The following is an 8,705-nucleotide window of genomic DNA, read 5'->3' on the forward strand; positions in this document are numbered from 1 at the left end:
ACCTAGAACTGAAAAGTATTCCCGCATTTTACTGGTGGGCGACCTAGAACTGAAAAGTATTCCCGCATTTTACTGGTGGGCGACCTAGAACTGAAAAGTATTCCCGCATTTTACTGGTGGGCGACCTAGAGCTGAAAAGTATTCCCGCATTTTACTGGTGGGCGACCTAGAACTGAAAAGTATTCCCGCATTTTACTGGTGGGCGACCTAGAACTGAAAAGTATTCCCGCATTTTACTGGTGGGCGACCTAGAGCTGAAAAGTATTCCCGCATTATACTGGTGGGCGACCTAGAACTGAAAGTATTCCCGCATTATACTGGTGGGCGACCTAGAACAGAAAGTAAAAGGACAGAAATGTATGCCTCTGTTATATGGGCGGGCTCTTAACTTCAATGCTAACTTAGGAGGAAATGTGTCTCCTATGGGTAAACTAAACTTAGGAGGAAATGCATCTCCTATGGGTGAAAACTTAAATTTAGGAGGAAATGCGTCTCCTATGGGCAAAACCAGACTTAGGAAGTGCGTCTCCTATTGGAAAAGACGTGAAATGTTCCCTTGTTATACATGTGGGCGCCTAATGGTAAAGACACCAAATGTATTCCCTTGTTATACAGGTGGGAGCCTGACTAGAATATGAAATGAACAGACAAGAAGTATTCCTCTCGTTATTCAGGTGGGTGCCTGTTTTCGACAACAACTTTGAAAATAAGATACTATTTGAGGGCGGATGAACCCGACTTATCCTGTTCGAGGGTGGATGAACCCGAACTATCCTATTTGACGGCGGATGAACCCGACTTATCCTATTTGAGGGCGGATGAACCCGACATATCCTATTCGAGGGCGGATGAACCCGACATATCCTATTCGAGGGCGGATGGACCCGATATATCCTATTTGAGGGCGGATGAACCCGACATATCCTATTCGAGAGCGGATGAACCCGACATATCCTATTCGAGGGCGGATGAACCCGACATATCCTATTCGAGGGCGGATGAACCCGACATATCCTATTCGAGGGCGATGAACCCGACATATCCTATTCGAGGGCGGATGAACCCGATATATCCTGTTTGAGGGCGGATGAACCCGACATATCCTGTTTGAGGGCGGATGAACCCGACATATCCTATTTGAGGGCGGATGAACCCGACATATCCTATTCGAGGGCGGATGAACCCGACATATCCTATTCGAGGGCGGATGAACCCGACATATCCTATTCGAGGGCGGATGAACCCGACATATCCTATTCGAGGGCGGATGAACCCAACATATCCTATTCGAGGGCGGATGAACCCCGACATATCCTATTCGAGGGCGGATGGACCCGACATATCCTATTCGAGGGCGGATGAACCCGACATATCCTATTCGAGGGCGGATGAACCCGACATATCCTATTCGAGGGCGGATGAACCCGACATATCCTATTCGAGGGCGGATGAACCCGACATATCCTATTCGAGGGCGGATGAACCCGGCATATCCTATTCGAGGGCGGATGAACCCGACATATCCTATTCGAGGGCGGATGAACCCGACATATCCTATTCGAGGGCGGATGAACCCGACATATCCTATTCGAGGGCGGATGAACCCGACATATCCTATTCGAGGGCAGATGAACCCAACATATCCTATTCGAGGGCGGATGAACCCCAAATATCCTATTCGAGGGCGGATGACCCGAAATATGCTATTCGAGGGCGGATGACCCGAAATATCCTATTTGAGGGCGGATGACCCGAAATATCCTATTTGAGGGCGGATGAACCCAAAATATCCTATTCGAGGGCGGATGAACCCAAAATATCCTATTCGAGGGCGGATGAACCCGACATATCCTATTCGAGGGCGGATGAACCCGACATATCCTATTCGAGGGCGGATGAACCCAACATATCCTATTCGAGGGCGGATGAACCCGACATATCCTATTCGAGGGAGGATGAACCCGACATATCCTATTCGAGGGCGGATGAACCCAACATATCCTGTTCGAGGGCGGATGAACCCAACATATCCTGTTTGAGGGCGGATGAACCCAACATATCCTGTTTGAGGGCGGATGAACCCAAAATATCCTATTTGAGGGCGGATGAACCCAAAATATCCTTTAAACTTGAAAATGTCTTATTATTATTTTATTATTATTATTATTATTAGCTTCTTCCTTTGAAGTCTAACCGCTAAGGATACCGATTTTCACCAAACTTGGGTTGGACTCCTCAAACCTGCTAGGGGTAACACTGTTGGGGAATTATTCACTTACCTGTTGGGGGTAAAATGTTATCAGTTGGGGATAACGCTGTCGTGGATAATACTGCTAGGGGATTTTGATTCCTTCAGAACTAGTGCTTTACTCTTCGGAAGGCTTCTGGCCTCTTGATTTTCTGAGTTCAAGTTTTATCCCTTTGCTGGAGAACAACTTCCTCCATTGAAACTTATTATGTTGGGGGCAGCATTGGTTCTAAGACCATTTCCCTTGAGACTGACGTTATCTTTATTCTTCCCCGAATGGGTATCTGACTTTCAGAAAATTTTCTAAATGAAAAGAAAATTTTCTGCCCCAGTTTGATAATATCTCTTGTGACATGCATTTCTGGCATCAATGCCATTTCCTTTACCTGTTTCAAATCAAACAAACGCAATGGTTGGTTGCGATACTCCCACTGGGATGGTTTTCTCTTTCTCCTTCCTTTCTCTGTGCTCCACAACTCGTTGGGGACGACGCCATTTGCTGGGGATAATCCCTTTCTGCTGGGGATATCCCTCTTCTTTTGGGGCATAGCTCGAAAACTGGCATTTCCCCGACTTTAATCTCGTATGAATTTCCCAAATATGCTCACTGCTCTCCTTGCTTTGTTCATGGGCCTTGCCCTTGAGGTTTATAACCTTGGTTTTGGCAAGGATATCCCTCTTGACACTCGTCAATCATTTTGTCAATTCCCTTTCGCTGGGGATATCTTTTTTGACACTGGCCTCGCGCTTGTTCTTTGCTGACTATACCATTTGGAGGTACTAGTCAGATCTCATCTGGCATAATTGGAAAGCTGATGGCATATTTTGAAGTCATTTCATACTCGTTCTGACCAGACAGACTCTATTGGGGATTTTTCTATGAAAGGAAAAAGATAAAAAGGAACAGAATAAAAGGACAAAGGAAAAAAGATGACTCTTTAACAAAAGAAACTATAAATAAAAACCTATCAAATGCAGATACCGACTCTAATGGTCATGACATGCATATGTGGCCTATCCTCTACCGCCAATCATCCTTCAAGATCTTCAATTGGCAATTCCCCATCTGATTCTCGATCCTATTCGACTTGTAGTGCCCGAACGGTTTTCACTATCAAGTCTCTCTCATTTTGGCTTTTCTCTCAGCTTTCATCGCCTTATGGTGCCTGTGAAGGTTTTCACCAATAAGACTCTCTCGTTTTATATCTCTCTCCAGCTGGGGATTAGGAGTGCTGCCGGTATGACTCTTTCTGCTGGAGATTAGAGTCCTTTCTGCTGTGGAACAGAATGTTATGTTCGCCGGTAAGACTCTTCATTTGTCTGACTTGGCATCTTTTGAAGACTGATCAGAAGGTCTTTCTTTGGACCGTAATGTGGGTTTTGGATAGGCTAGAAAGAAAGGGTATAAAAGGCTCAAAAATACATTAATTTTGGGTTATTAGTTACAACCTTCGGAATTAGATTTATTTACAACAAACGCAACTTTTGCCCCAGTTTCTTGCTTGGGGATATTTTAATTGATTTTTTTTCATTTTTCAAAACTATGACCGAGCCGTGAAGCGCCTACGTATCCTCTTTGAGGAATCAGGTCAAACGTAGTTCCCAATTCCTCTTTTCATTCCGACTTTCTTTTGTTGTTTTTTTTTGTTATCATTTTTCTTTTCTCTCTTTTTTTTTCCTTCATTTTCTCTTTTTTCGTTTTGTTGTTTTTTTTTCTCTCTTTTTTTCTTTTATTCTTCTTTTTCCGTTTTGTTGTTTTCTTTCCTTTCTTTTCTCTTACCTACTATGCTCGCGTATTCTATTCGTTGCTACTAATTCCGAACGAGGGGTATGAAAGAAAAATAAATAAGGCTCAAAAAGGGGTAACAAAGGATATAGTGTTTGGGTAGCAGAACAAAATGCCTTCGTCATTCCAGTCTTCAAGACATGCCAAGTGCAAACAATACAATTTAAATTCATAGTATCTTCTGGTGGTGCTGGACTTGACAATTATATTCAACATTTGTTTGTTCATTTGTCACTTCTAAAGCACCGTTGGGCGACACTCTCATTCTCGTTATTATGAACGACCCTCATGCCAATTTGGCGAATCTTGCTTTTAACGGTTTTTCTTTGTGTTTCACTTGCCCCAGTTCCATATGACTCGAGCTCTGAATAATCTCAACCGTCCTTATTTCCTTTAAATGGTCTGATCGCCTTTCCAGGGTTTTATGATTAACTTTAAAGACTAGGCCCAAACTGTATGCGCATGCCATGTCACTAGAATCGGCGTTGAATAAAAATGATAAAAGGACTAAACAAAAGAAAACTGGAAATAATAGAAGACCGGATTTGCTTAGACTACCGGTGGAATGGTTTGAACAACAAGATAAGCGAAACAAACCAGAATAAAATCCTAAAACAACCTGGACAAACTTAAACAAACCGCTATGACAAAACGGAAAGATAAGCGGAAAGATATTGACACAAAACAAAATCCGAATTACAATCCTAATAATCCGAACAACGGAAATGACAACAAAATAAGCCACCACAAGCTTCTCTCTTGTTAACCAAGGAACGGAGCGTCCTCCCACTTTAGCGAAACTGGCATCTTAGCCACTGAGCTTTGCATCAGTATTGCCAGACCATTGCCAACTTCAATATCATCACCCTTAGTCAACAAGTTCCCAATAGGACTCGAATGCTTCTGTCATCACGCCTGATCCCCGCAAAGCGTGCTTTTGGATCTTGTACTTCCGGCTTACCACAAACCAACCACCTTCTTTCTTTGTGATTCAAAACAAAACAGGTTAGAATGGACTCAGTCGGTCCTCATTATTGACAACATCTTTTTTTCTTTTTCTTTTTTTTCGATTTTTTTTCATTCATTTTTTCCTTTTTTCATTTCTTTTTTTTTCTTTTTCTTTTTCATTCTCTTTTTTTTCATTCTCTTTTCTTTGTTGTGGTCGAATCTTATGGAGATTGCCTACGTATCATGACCCCACATGAATCAGACCTTGCGTAGTTCGGACAAATAAGCGATAAATAAAAATAAAACATTTTTTGACAATACTAAACAGATTTTGACAAAAGACAACAAACGGTCTCGAAAATCAAATAACCCGCATACTCTAAAAATATTATAAACTCAAAACAAAAGGCCAGCTCCCTTTCTCCGTTTGACAAATGCAACCAAACGGTTATTTTTGCAAATGTGGCCCCTGGCAAACTTCACATGAATTTTAAGGCCGGAGAGGATTATTTTGACACTTTACAAACTTGTCCATTCTTTTACGAAAATAACCTTTCGACAACTGGAAGATACTCTAAGGCTATTTCGGCAAGAACGGTTAAAGACGCGGCCGAAGCTGGCTCGGCTTATTATGACAAAATTCAAACGGTATTCACCTGACCGCTGACTCTTTGTTTTTTTTTCTTTTCGGCTATTTATGACAAAACAGCATCACCTGACTTATTTATAACTCTTTTTTATCGTTTTTCAAATTAGAAAAGTCAATATTGCAAACACGGCCTTTCAACGTCTCGGGGACGAAGATTTTTAGGCTGTGGGGGTCAACTGGACCAAGTCTTAAAAAATGACCCAAAGGTGGCTGTTTATGCAAAGTCAGCCTTCCGGCGTCCCTTTCGGGAACATTCGGCTATTTATGACAAAGCAGAATCACCTGGCTTATTTATGACCCTTTTATCGTTTTTGAATTTAGAAAAGTCAATATTGCAAACACGGCCTTTTAACGTCTCGGGGACGAAGATTTTTAAGGATGTGTGGGTCAATTGGACCAAGTCTTAAAAAAATGACCCAAAGGTGGCTGTTTATGCAAAGTCAGCCTTCCGGCGTCCCTTTCGGGAACATTCGGCTATGTCTTGATAAAACAGCGTCACCCGACTTCTTTATGACGAAACTAAAATTTGACATATTTTTTTTTGTTTATTATTATTATTATTATTTGTTTTTTGGCTTTTTTAGCAAAAGGTGGGGTTGGACCCGATGAGGGTTGCCTACGTATCTCACATCCGGTGAGAATCAAACCCGCGTAGTTCGGGCAAATAAACTATTTTTGAGAAGACCCTTTTCCATTTTCTATTCTTTTTATATATATATATAACAAACAAACAAACTATTATTCTTCATTCATAACAAACAAACTAACTAACGTAAAACATAAAACATTCCTTCTTTTTTCATTTGTTTTTCTTATTCTAAAGAAAAAGAAATTTTTTTTTTGGAATTTTTACCTTTAATAAAAGAAATGCTTAAAAAAATGTTTTTTTGAAATTTGAAATTTTAAAGAAGAATCAAAATATTTTCGGATTTTTTTTATTATTTTTTTTTGAATTTTGAATTTTCTTTCGAATTTTTTTTTGATTATATATATATTTTTTTTGGAACAAATAATAAAATCACGTTCAACGCCCGACTCTTTTTATTTTTATTTTTGGCATTTTCATAGACAAACAAAATAAAATAAAATAAAACATTTTAAAAACCAGACTCTTTTTCATTTTCATTTAATGGCAAAACAAACTATTTTCTTTTCTATATTTTTTTAAAAAAAACAAGACAGAACAATGATGTTTTTTTTTCTTCTATTTTTCCTTTGCTTTTAATATAACAAACTAATAAGACATATTTTTTTCATTTTCTCAAAATTTCGGCAGAGCTTCGATACTACTCGGACATTGGTTTTTTTTCTTCTAAAAATAAGTGGTTATATCTCTACACTGTCATTTTCTCATCTTTTCACAATTTTCTAATTTGTGGAAAATGATGACAACATATAAAATCTTTTTGAATTTTCCAATGCTCTTTTTTATTTATTATTATTTTGTTATTATTTTCAAAAATGTGGCATGGGGGACATGGGGAATTCCAAGACTTCTTGGATTCCACAAATGTTCCCCATGTGCTTTTTCCCAAAAATGAAGCGTGGGGGACATGTGGAATTCCAAGACTTCTTGGATTCCACAAATGGTCCCCATGTGCTTTTCCCAAAAATAAAGCATGGGGGACATAGTGGATTTCAAGACTTCTTGGATTCCACAAATGTTCCCCATGTGCTTTTCCCAAAAAATGAAGCGTGGGGGACATGTGGAATACCAAAGCTTCTTGAATTCCACAATGTTCCCCATGCGCTTATTTAACATAATAGCATGCTTATCAAAAATAGTGCAACTTTCTTATTTAACGTGATCAGCATGATAAGGAGTGTCATTTATCCGTAAATATCATTGGTCCACCAAATGACCCATTCACCCTTGAATAAATACAACATGTAGCACATAGGATGCCAAAGATGGTCTATTATTTTCAGGTTGCTTGCCCTAGACGGACCCAACCCCTGTGTTGAGTCCCCTAAGTCAAATGCACATGATGCAAATAAATGTTCCTACTAGGGATCCGGCGTGTGGCTTTGTTATACTAAGTTCATAACCTGGGTATTTGTTCTAGACCTGGCTTACCCGAGCAGACAACTCGAGGATGGGAGCTGTGTACCGGTAACCAAAAGGCCATCCGATTTTGCAACTCCTCCGAATCCTCGTTCTATTTTGATATATGACACTAACAGAAAGAAGCCACGACCAGCGTGAACTCCTCAAGAGAGAGAAGAGAGGGGTTTCGACACAGTTTATATGTACAATTCAAATAATATCAAAGCAGTAAAAGCAGCACTTAGCCCATTAGGCTCAAACACGTAAAAATCAGATAATAAATAAAGCCAAATAATAACAATTATTTTAAGCTCGAATTCTTAACCCTGAACCAGTGGTTCTGGGTATTAAAAAAAATCCCCAGCAGAGTCGCCAGAGCTGTCACACCTCCTTTTTCCGCACCCGCGAGGGGTGCAAGGGAGTTTTTCCAATTAAAGGACAATCAAAACGGGATTGGTTTATTTATTTCAGAGTCGCCACTTGGGAGATTTAGGGTGTCCCAAGTCACCAATTTTAATCCCGAATCGAGGAAAAGAATGACTCCATATTACAATCTGCGTACCAGAAATCTGGATAAGGAATTCTGTTAACCCGGGAGAAGGTGTTAGGCATTCCCGAGTTCCGTGGTTCTAGCACGGTCGCTCAACTGTTATATTCGGCTTGATTATCTGATTTTATACAAATATGAACTTATGTGCAAATTTTAACTTTTTACCGCTTTTATAATTATTATTTTAAAAGAATGTGAACATCATTTAAAACATGTCTTTGGACTGCGTCACATGAAATGCACCCATAATCCGGAACACATTTTATTTGATGTTTTGGGATTTGGATTTGGGTCGCATGAAATGCACACCCATGTTTAAGAAAGTAAATTATTAAACACGCGCCTAAAGAGACTATCGCGTTATTATTCCGGGAAGGCCGTGAAATTCGCTAAACGGCCCTCCTGAATTCTGAGTAATTTAAAACAAGTATTTACTGAGGGCCCCGCAATTCGTATTTTTTATTCGGCGAGGCTCAT

This window comes from Nicotiana sylvestris, chromosome 3 (genome assembly GCF_000393655.2).
Source record: "Nicotiana sylvestris chromosome 3, ASM39365v2, whole genome shotgun sequence".
NCBI classification, from domain to species: domain Eukaryota; kingdom Viridiplantae; phylum Streptophyta; class Magnoliopsida; order Solanales; family Solanaceae; genus Nicotiana; species Nicotiana sylvestris.